Below are 9,315 nucleotides of genomic sequence, written 5' to 3'. Positions count from 1 at the left end.
TTACTGCCCTTTCTTAAGAAATTGATGATACCACACTTTCTTCACAGCATTCTTCATCTCCAAGTTTCTCAATGTATAGATCAGAGGGTTGAACATGGGAGCAATGATGGTGTAGAAAACAGCAAACAGTTTGTCTTCTGGAAAAGTTTCAGCTGGTCTAATGTAGATGAAGAGGTCAGGCACAAAGAATAGGACCACAACGGTGATGTGAGAACTGCAAGTGGAAAGAGCTTTGGCGTGGCTCTCTGCAGGGTAATCCCTGACTGTGTGTAATATCAGAAAATAAGAAGCCATCAAAATCACAAAAGTCACCGAAGCAATCAGACCTGAATTAACAACTACCAGGAGACCAATCCTGTATGTATCCATGCAGGCCAGTTTTTGCAAAGGGTACACGTCACAGAAGCAGTGATCAGTCTCGCTGGGGCCACAGAAGGGTAGGAAGACGGTGAGGAGGAACTGACTGGCAGAGTGTCCAAGTCCCCAGCACAGCAGGCTGTGATGATGGCGTTACACCTCTGCCTGCTCGTGACGACGGGGTAGTGCAGGGGCCTGCAGATGGCCACGTAGTGGTCATGGGCCATCCCTGTGAGGATAAAGATCTCAATGCCTCCAAGGAATTGAAGGATAAAAAGCTGTGTCATGCAGTTCGTATAGGAAATGGTCTTCCCTTCTGCCAGTAAATCGGTCATTAGTTTGGGTGTCACCGTCGATGTGTAGCAAAGGTCAGAGAGTGAGAGGTAATTAAGGAAGAAATACATGGGTTGGTCAATGAGAGGACTGCATATAATAGAAATCATTATGAGCACATTTCCCATCCAAATAGCAATGTAGCAAAACAAAAATAAGACAAAGCAGAAGATTTCAGCGTTCTTATTTTGAGATAGTCCCAAGAGAATAAACACAGTGACGTTATTTCTATTTCCCACGGCCCAGTGCAGTAAAAAGGCATGACAGTACCCTGAAAGGACATAGTGCATAAGCTGACATCAGAAATATTCATGGAGAAAACCTGTGACAGCACTAATGTCTGCTTCTTCTGTTATTCGCGAAAATGAAAACAGAGCTTTACATGTAGATAAAAAGAACTTATGGTTACCAAGGGGAGAAGAGGGAGAGATAAACTGAGAGACTAAAATTGACATAAACACCCTGCTATAAACAAAATGGATACTAACAAGGACCTGCTCTATAACACAGGGAACTCTGCTCAATACTCTTTAATGACCCATTGGGAAAAGAATCTAAAAGAAGAATGGATATATCTATGTGTATAACTGATTCACTTTGCTGTACAGCAGAAAGTAAACACAACATTGTAAATCAACTCTAGTGCAATAAAAATTAATTAAAGCACACTAATATCATGAAACTATGTTTAATGAACATAATTCCAGCTTCACAAAATGAAAATTTGATATTATTTTTGTTTCTGATTGGTTTCATGATTTTCACAAGTCCATCTTTAAGAACATTAGGTTCAAAATAAACATTAATAAATATAAATACCTTTGATCAATCAGTCAAATTATTTAAAAATAATGACTGGTTGCCAAATATTTCCCACTTCTAAAAAAATATACAAGTTTTTGAAAAGAAACATCACTCTGTATGTCTATGAATTCAAATTTGTTAAAGACGCAATTAAGCATAAGTATTACAAAGTTTACTTTTAATGACATAGAAGAAAGTATAAAACCTAAAACTATTCACTAGTAGAAAATATCCTGCTTCAAAATAATTTTAAAATGAGGTAGAATATAAAATCAAATATTTATTTATATAATGATACATGTATATTTACAAAGAGAAAGATGAAAACTATGCAAGAAGCCAATGCAATTGGCTTGAAAATTTTTGATTGCTTACTTATATTTTTATTACTGATTTGAGATAGAAAATTTCTAACATTTTATAACAGAAGTATGTTTATTTCTGGCACATCAATAAAAATAATATACTAAATCAACCACAGAATAGAATGGTAGCTAAAACTAAAAATAGAAAAGCAAAAGAAGTTTTACCTTCATGACTATGCCCTTAACTCAGTGTATCATATTTTAAGAGTCAACATTTTTCTCAGTGGTTTGAATTGGAGTATGACTTTCTCCTCCTTGTCTAATCTAAGACTTTTCCAGAGCCCACATGTAAAAATTTTACACTGTATAGTTCAGAGAAAAAGTGCATGGGAGGTGTGTGGGAAAGGTTTTCTGAAGACAAACATTTGGGGGTCTAGAATCCATTATTAATTACACTGCAGTGTGTGAAATTGGTACAAAACACTTTATTCCTCTAAATTTAGGCTGTCTCTCATTGAAAAAGATCTTGTTGCTGGGAAAAATTGAAGGCAAAAGGAGAAGAGGGTGGGTGGATGAGGATGAGATGGTTAGATAGCATCACCAACTCAATGGACGTGAATCTGAGCAAACTCCAGAAGATAGTAAAGGACAGGAGAGCCTGGCGTGCTGCAGTCCATGGAGTCGCAAAGAGTCAGACGTGACTTAACAACTGAACAACATTTGTAAATTGGTGAAATATTTTATATTTTATCACAAAATACTCAAACCAATAGTCATTGTTTTATTAGCCATTGAAGTATTAATTGATATTTTTATTATATGTATTCTTGTGTTATCAGTGAGGCTGTCAATAATAAAGTTAACTAAATATAACTTTCATATAGAAATTGAAGTTTTAAAGCCATACAATTATTTTAAACTGGAAGAAAATGTTGAGGTATACTAGACAAATCCTCTTGTTCTAAATAGAAGGGATTTTAGTTAAAAGCTTATGGAAAATATTTTAAAAAATGAATAAAGGTAGCTTGAAACACTTCATAAACAATATGCTAATCATATGGATTTAATATGGATTTGACATATGGAAATACAAACAATTTACTTGGGGTTGACCATAGACTCTGAGAATGTAGTTTGTGTCTCAATACTAATGACAAATATTACATAGAACTGGTAACTACATACTCCACATATTCTTACTATCAATGTTGATCCCAAAATACATTATAAGTAATTAAAACCTTTATTTAAAGTTTGTTAAATATCTTCTGCCCTAATCTTGTAGCTATATTTTATCAGTTAATTTATAAATTCTCTGCTTACCACTCTCTTTTACAGACAAAATTAATTCTGTCACATCCAAAAAGAAAAAGTCCTTTTCAATGGAGCCTTAAAACAGTTAAATTATATCTATGGTAAAATTTTAAGATTTAAAATTAGTTTACAGTGTAGCTATGGAAAAGTAAGTTTTCATGCCTCCAAGTTATATCATAGAAATATTTCCTCATTTCTCTCTCTCTCTCCCCTATATAAAGGTTAATCTAAAATGATATTTAAAATACTGATTTGGTCAACTTGAAGCAATCACTTGTTCATTTGAATAGACATAAACAAAGCCATTATTTTAATTATAGGCATGGAAAAAACAACCAGTTGAAATTTTTTTCCTACCCCCAAATTAAACAGGAACATTTAAGTTTATACCTAAATAAATTAAGCCTATAAAGAAACTAAGGTTTTTACAATAATTTATCAAAGCCAACTGTTCTGTCTCCATTTCATACAGTGTTAATGTTTCTTCTAATTAAATTTGACTTTCTAATCAAACAGTTTTGTTAAACATGTGTTTGATCTCAAATTTTCTCAATTCTCAAGGCCACAAACATTTATTTAATTATTTTCTTGGTAGTTTTCTCTTTTTGCTAACTTCCCAAACAGCTGTATCCCACAATGCTTAAACTAGTGCTTAGATTTGTAGCTTCTCAATTTTAGTGGGAGAAGATCTCCAGCTTTTATTTTTGACACAGTCATCAGTTTCAAGTGTGAACTCTTAACTACACTTCCTGTAACATTTTTCTGTATCTAAATTGTAGAGAAAGAGCTTCTTCCCTGAATAATTCAGAGAATCATGGGATTCAAATTTTAAAACAGATGGAAACTTTGAAAGTTAAAACAGTAAGCAAATAAAAGTCTAAATTCAATTTGATATATATACCAAATGATGAATATGGTCTTGACAATTTAATAAGATATTCTTGAGTTAAGACTTTACACAACCCTGGGGTTCTCCACTATTATTAAAGGTAAAGTTTGGGAAAACATTAAAATTAAGGAAGTGAAATTGCATGGGATTATATTCTGGCTTTGCTAAGAGTGAGTATACGGCCTCAATATGTTATTTAATTACACTAACAGCAGTCTAATGATTATTTTATTAGTTTACAATTTCACATTTTCATGTGCCTAACATTCTTCTAAACATTGTGTAAACAAACTTTTCAAACATCGCTATAACCCTAATAAATAAATATTAGTAGTAAACTTAGCTTACAAGTGGGGATATTGAGTTTTAGAAAAATTAAAAATTAGTGCAAGATGGTCTTAATAAGTGGTCGAGTCAAGATCTAAAGCAGCATACATCTTACTTAGCAAGACTTTAGGTAAAATGTTACAGTTGCCATAGTTCCTGAGACTTTATGCACGCTCAGTAAATATATGATGCTGTTAAGTCTTGGAACAGAGAGCTTCACTGACTCCAAAATTTCAGACTTCAATCTACGCCAAAGTAAACTTACACATCCTTAATCTGCATGAATTTAAATTTCTCAAGGAAAGAAAGACCATCTTACATTCTGCCTGGAATATTAAGAAATGACTGTACATGTTTAGTTTTAAATTCTAGACACTTCTCCAGGGTCTGCTTCTGTCAAGTCTTCTCCAGGATTTGACATCCGCTGATTTTTCTTAGATCATCATATTGCCAACAGATGGGCACTTTCTTGATGAGCATATCTACCCCCACATCTGTTGTAAGAATTAATTAGACAAGCGGTGTGAGTCAGCCAATATGTATTAGAGGCTCAAAAAATATTTCCAATGATTTTATCTTTGCGGTATCTCCATAATCATTTTTTTTTTCTGTGAATGGCTAATGTATGATGTTGAGAGAAATGTGACTTCAAGGCATGGGATGAAGTACTTGAGCAGCAGGTGAATGCCCGGAATAAGGAAAGAATGGCAGGGCTGAAAGGAAGAAATTCGAATGGATCACAAGTGAAGTGGAAGAACATGTGTGGGGAGTTACATCTCCGCCTTTCCATGATCCTGCCCAAATGTGAGGAGCCAGAATGATTACAAGATACCATTTATTTAACCAGTGATCAGTAACTATTAAAATGGCATACAAATTATTCAAATCACTGAAGTTATCAGCATCACTTTATTACAGGAAACACGGGTGGAGAGCAAGGTACATAGAGATAAAGTAAACAGACCCCAATTTTGAGATATCTGCTTTCGACTTTTTGTGGTCTGCCTAGAGTCTTTGGTTAACTTAATTCTTGAGCCATCTTTTCTTTCTTTTTTTTTGTCAGGATGGGGGATCATGGATCATGACAATGGGTACTGGAGGGATCTTATTTTTCTTTTGGATTTGTTTTTTCTCACTTTCTTGGTAATCTGTGAGTCATTTATTTTCTTAATGAGTACTTTGCCCATTTTCTACCAAAAGTCTTAATACTATTTTCCTCTTGTTCAGCAAAGCATGATTTCCCTATCACTATCTGATTTCCCTTTGGAATGTCAGAGCACACTCAATGTTGGGCAACTCCTTGAATTTATTGCTACTCTAATCACAAAGCAAATTATGAAAATCAGAGATGATACCTATACTTAACTTTAGCAGTCAATCTGTTATCTATGCAGTAAAAGGAAAGTGTATTCAGCTATCACACAGTCAGGCAGGGTCATGGGAAGGAGGAGAAATCACTCACCACACATGTCCTTCCACTCCAATTGTCGTGAGTCCATTCATATCACTTCTTTCAGACTTGCCAGTCTCTCCTCACTGAAATTCCGGTCATTCTCCTACTGTTCAGAGTATTTCATTTCGTGCCTTGAATTCACATATCTCTCAATTAGCCATTCATAGAAAAATAAAAGTGTCCTCGTAGAGACACTGTCATTCCACCAGTGTTCACACAATCAGAGGACATATCCTCAGAGGAACAGCTTGAAGAAAGTGGACTAATGTGAATATCCACAAGAGTCTAATCTCCATCTATATTTTCATCTCTCAGTTATTCCCCACGATGTTCAAGCTCACATAACTAATAAACAAGAGAGTTTTAGATACTATATATACTATATATACATTATTCTAGAACACTGTTTTTTGCAAGTTGTTTGGATTTATGTTCCCGAGTCATGAGCTCACCAGGCGGATTTCCTCTACATCCAAGTCATCAGATCCACTGAAGTGAATATCAAATCTGGATTATAAATAGTATGCAAGCTTTTGGGTGTGATTTAGGAAGCTCGGTTATTAGACAGTCATCCCTCCTGGGCCTCAGTGACTGAATTCCCTTGCACTTCACTCAGAGTTCTGTGATATCGACAGCACTGTGGGGCTTCTGCCTTGAGGGGCTTATCCTTTCCATGATTTCTGCGATCTGCTGCTGCTGCTGCTGCTAAGTCGCTTCAGTCGTGTCTGACTCTGTGTGACCCTATAGGCGGCAGCCCAGCAGGCTCCCCCCTCCCTGGGATTCTCCAGGCAAGAACACTCGAGTGGGTTGCCATTTCCTTCTCCAATGCATGAAAGTGAAAAGTGATAGTGAAGTCGCACAGTCGTGTACGACTCCTAGAGAACCCATGGACCGCAGCCCACCAGGCTCCTCCGTCCGTGGGATTTTCCAGGCAAGAAGACTTGAGTGGGGTGCCATTGCCTTCTCTGTCTGTAATCTGAGCGAGAAACAAAGGACAGCTCTGGTACTAGGGTTCACTCCCAGAGTCAGAAAGATCCCCTGGAGGAGGAAATGGGAACCCATTCGAGTGTTCTTGCCTGGAAAATCCCATGGACAGAGGAACCTTGTGGGTTGCAATTCATGGGGTCACAAAGAGTCGCCGTGACTCAGCACTGAGCTGAGCTAAAATTTACGGCAATTAAGTCTTCATCTCGCCTCAAAAAGATTGTCTTCCCTGAGAGAGTCAGAATAACTTTTACTTTATTTTCAAGTATTGATTTCCTAGAAGATTATAAACTAATAAACCTTGGTATTATTTTTATGAATTTAGAAAACTTCCTAAAAATATAAAAAATTTTCAGTTGAACATGTTTTAATTTTTCCCCAAACATATCATTTCCAAATGCCTTTCCTTCCTTACTTTCTTCTTTCCCATGTGTTTCTGAAGATTCAGTTGCTTCCAATGTGCTATATGAGCAAAATAAATAATAGCAAATGCATAGTGAGGATTTACTCTGTGTCATATACTAGGGTTTCTCTTTCATCTTAACAAGGTCCTAGTGAGAAAGGCACTAAGTCTCCTAAATTTACCTATGAGTAAAATCAATAACAGATAAGATAATTTATAATTTGCCTAATGTTTCCAGGTGTTGGTTGGCAAACTGGCCCCATATAAGGAGGCAGGGAGAGACTGAAAAAAGAGTCATACCACTCCAGGTTGGAAGGTGGCACTTTTAATAAACAAGGGGACTTACACAGGGGGCTTGTCATGGACGGTTACAAGATAAGCAGATCTTTGCATCTCTATGTCAGAAAATTTAAGATCATATAGAGGGCTTTCCTGGGTTCATTCACATATTCCATCCAGATGGCCTCAACAACACCTTATTGTCTCAAGTCTGCATCCTTGAAAATGTCTCCAGCTATGGGGATGAGGCGGAGAAGGCAATGGCAAGCCACTCCAGTACTCTTGCCTAGAAAATCCCATGGATCGAGGAGCCTGGTAGGCTGCAGTCCGTGGGGTCGCTAAGGGTCGGACATGACTGAGCGACTTCACTTTCCCTTTTCACTTTCACACACTGGAGAAGGAAATGGCAACCCACTCCAGGGTTCTTGCCTGGAGAATCCCAGGGACAGGGGAGCCTGGTGGGCTTCCGTCTATGGGGTCGCACAGAGTTGGACATGACTGAAGTGACTTAGCAGCAACAGCAGCATGGGGATGAGGTTGCTTAGTCACTCAGTCATGTCCGACTCTGCAGCCCCATGGACTGCAGCAAGCCAGGTTTCCCTGTCCTTCACCATCTCCCAGAGCTTGCTCAAAATCACTTCCATTGAGTGGGTGATGCCATCCAACCATATTGCCCTCTGTCATCCCCTTCTCCTCCTGCTTCTATCTTTCCCAGCATCAGAGTCTTTTCCAGTGAGTCAACTGTTCACACTAGGTGGCCAGACTATTGGAGCTTCTGCTTTAGCATCAGTCCTTCCAATGAATATTCAGGGCTGATTTCCTTTAGGATGGACTAAACAAAGTGATCACATGAATCGAAGCCTTGTCTAACTCAATGAAACTTTGGGCCAAAGTATGTATGACTACTCAAGGTGGATGAGTCATGGAGGAGAGTTCTGACAATACGTGCTCCACTGGAGAAGGGAATGGCAAACCACTTCAGCATTCTTGCCTTGAGAACCCCATGAACAGTATGAAAAGGCAAAAACTGGGGCAATAAATGGAACTCATGTTCAAGAATGGGAGGACAAATGAGGACCTTCTGATGCCCAGGCCCATCTCCTTGCTCTAGCAGTGGTCACGTCCTCTCAGTGACCGACAGCAGGCAGAGAGGACAGCACCTATCAAAGTCAGAGGCGTAGCGAGTTGTAGGGGAAGGAAGCAGTGAGGACAGGAAGGAACAGATGAGGGACTCTGGAGATGATTACTGTGCTCTGTTTCTTGATTCAGATGCAGAGCACAGGTTTATTTCCTTCATACTTCGGTCTCTCTCTGTTTTGTTTTCTTTCATTTCTTTATGGATTCAGTTCAGTTCAGTCACTCAGGTGTGCCCAACTCTTTGCAACCCCATGAATCACAGCACGCCAGGCTTTACGGATTATATGTCATAATTAATATATGAAAAAATCTGTAAGATGCCTTAAAACCATACATAAGTCAATGAAACTACCCAAGGCAGAGTGTAAGGTTAGATATGTCTTTAAAGAATTAACTTGAAAGCAAGTTTAGGTATTTCCTATCTAGTCTTCATGTACAAATATCATAAGCAAATTGCTTTTTTTAATTCACAGTCAGTCTTAAAATTGTCTACTCTGTATAACATAGCAACTGTCTCTTTAAGCTAATATATTTTTAATCACATTCGTCCCTACTAAATCTCAGAGTGACCAACGGAATTGTCATTTTTCTCATAATTTTTCAGCTCATCATCTCTGAGACTTATAAAGTAAATAATTTGGGCTCTGTGATTTGAAAGCTAATTGAGTTCTCTGATTCCCAAGTCCACTTTACTTCCACACAGAGGTTTTAACACATTGAGTAGGGGAAA

At 37.6% G+C, this 9,315-nt stretch overlaps 1 pseudogene; it reads right to left on the bottom strand.

The window, feature by feature from the left end:
• LOC129553705 (olfactory receptor 4P4-like) lies at positions 1-980 on the bottom strand (annotated as a pseudogene).
• Between the last annotated feature and the right edge of the window lie 8,335 nt (positions 981-9,315).

The sequence above is a fragment of the Moschus berezovskii genome, chromosome 14 (genome assembly GCF_049115385.1).
Source record: "Moschus berezovskii isolate FMDL1 chromosome 14, NW_MosBer_1.0, whole genome shotgun sequence".
NCBI classification, from domain to species: Eukaryota; Metazoa; Chordata; class Mammalia; order Artiodactyla; family Moschidae; genus Moschus; species Moschus berezovskii.
This window is presented reverse-complemented; position numbering and strand designations above follow the sequence as displayed.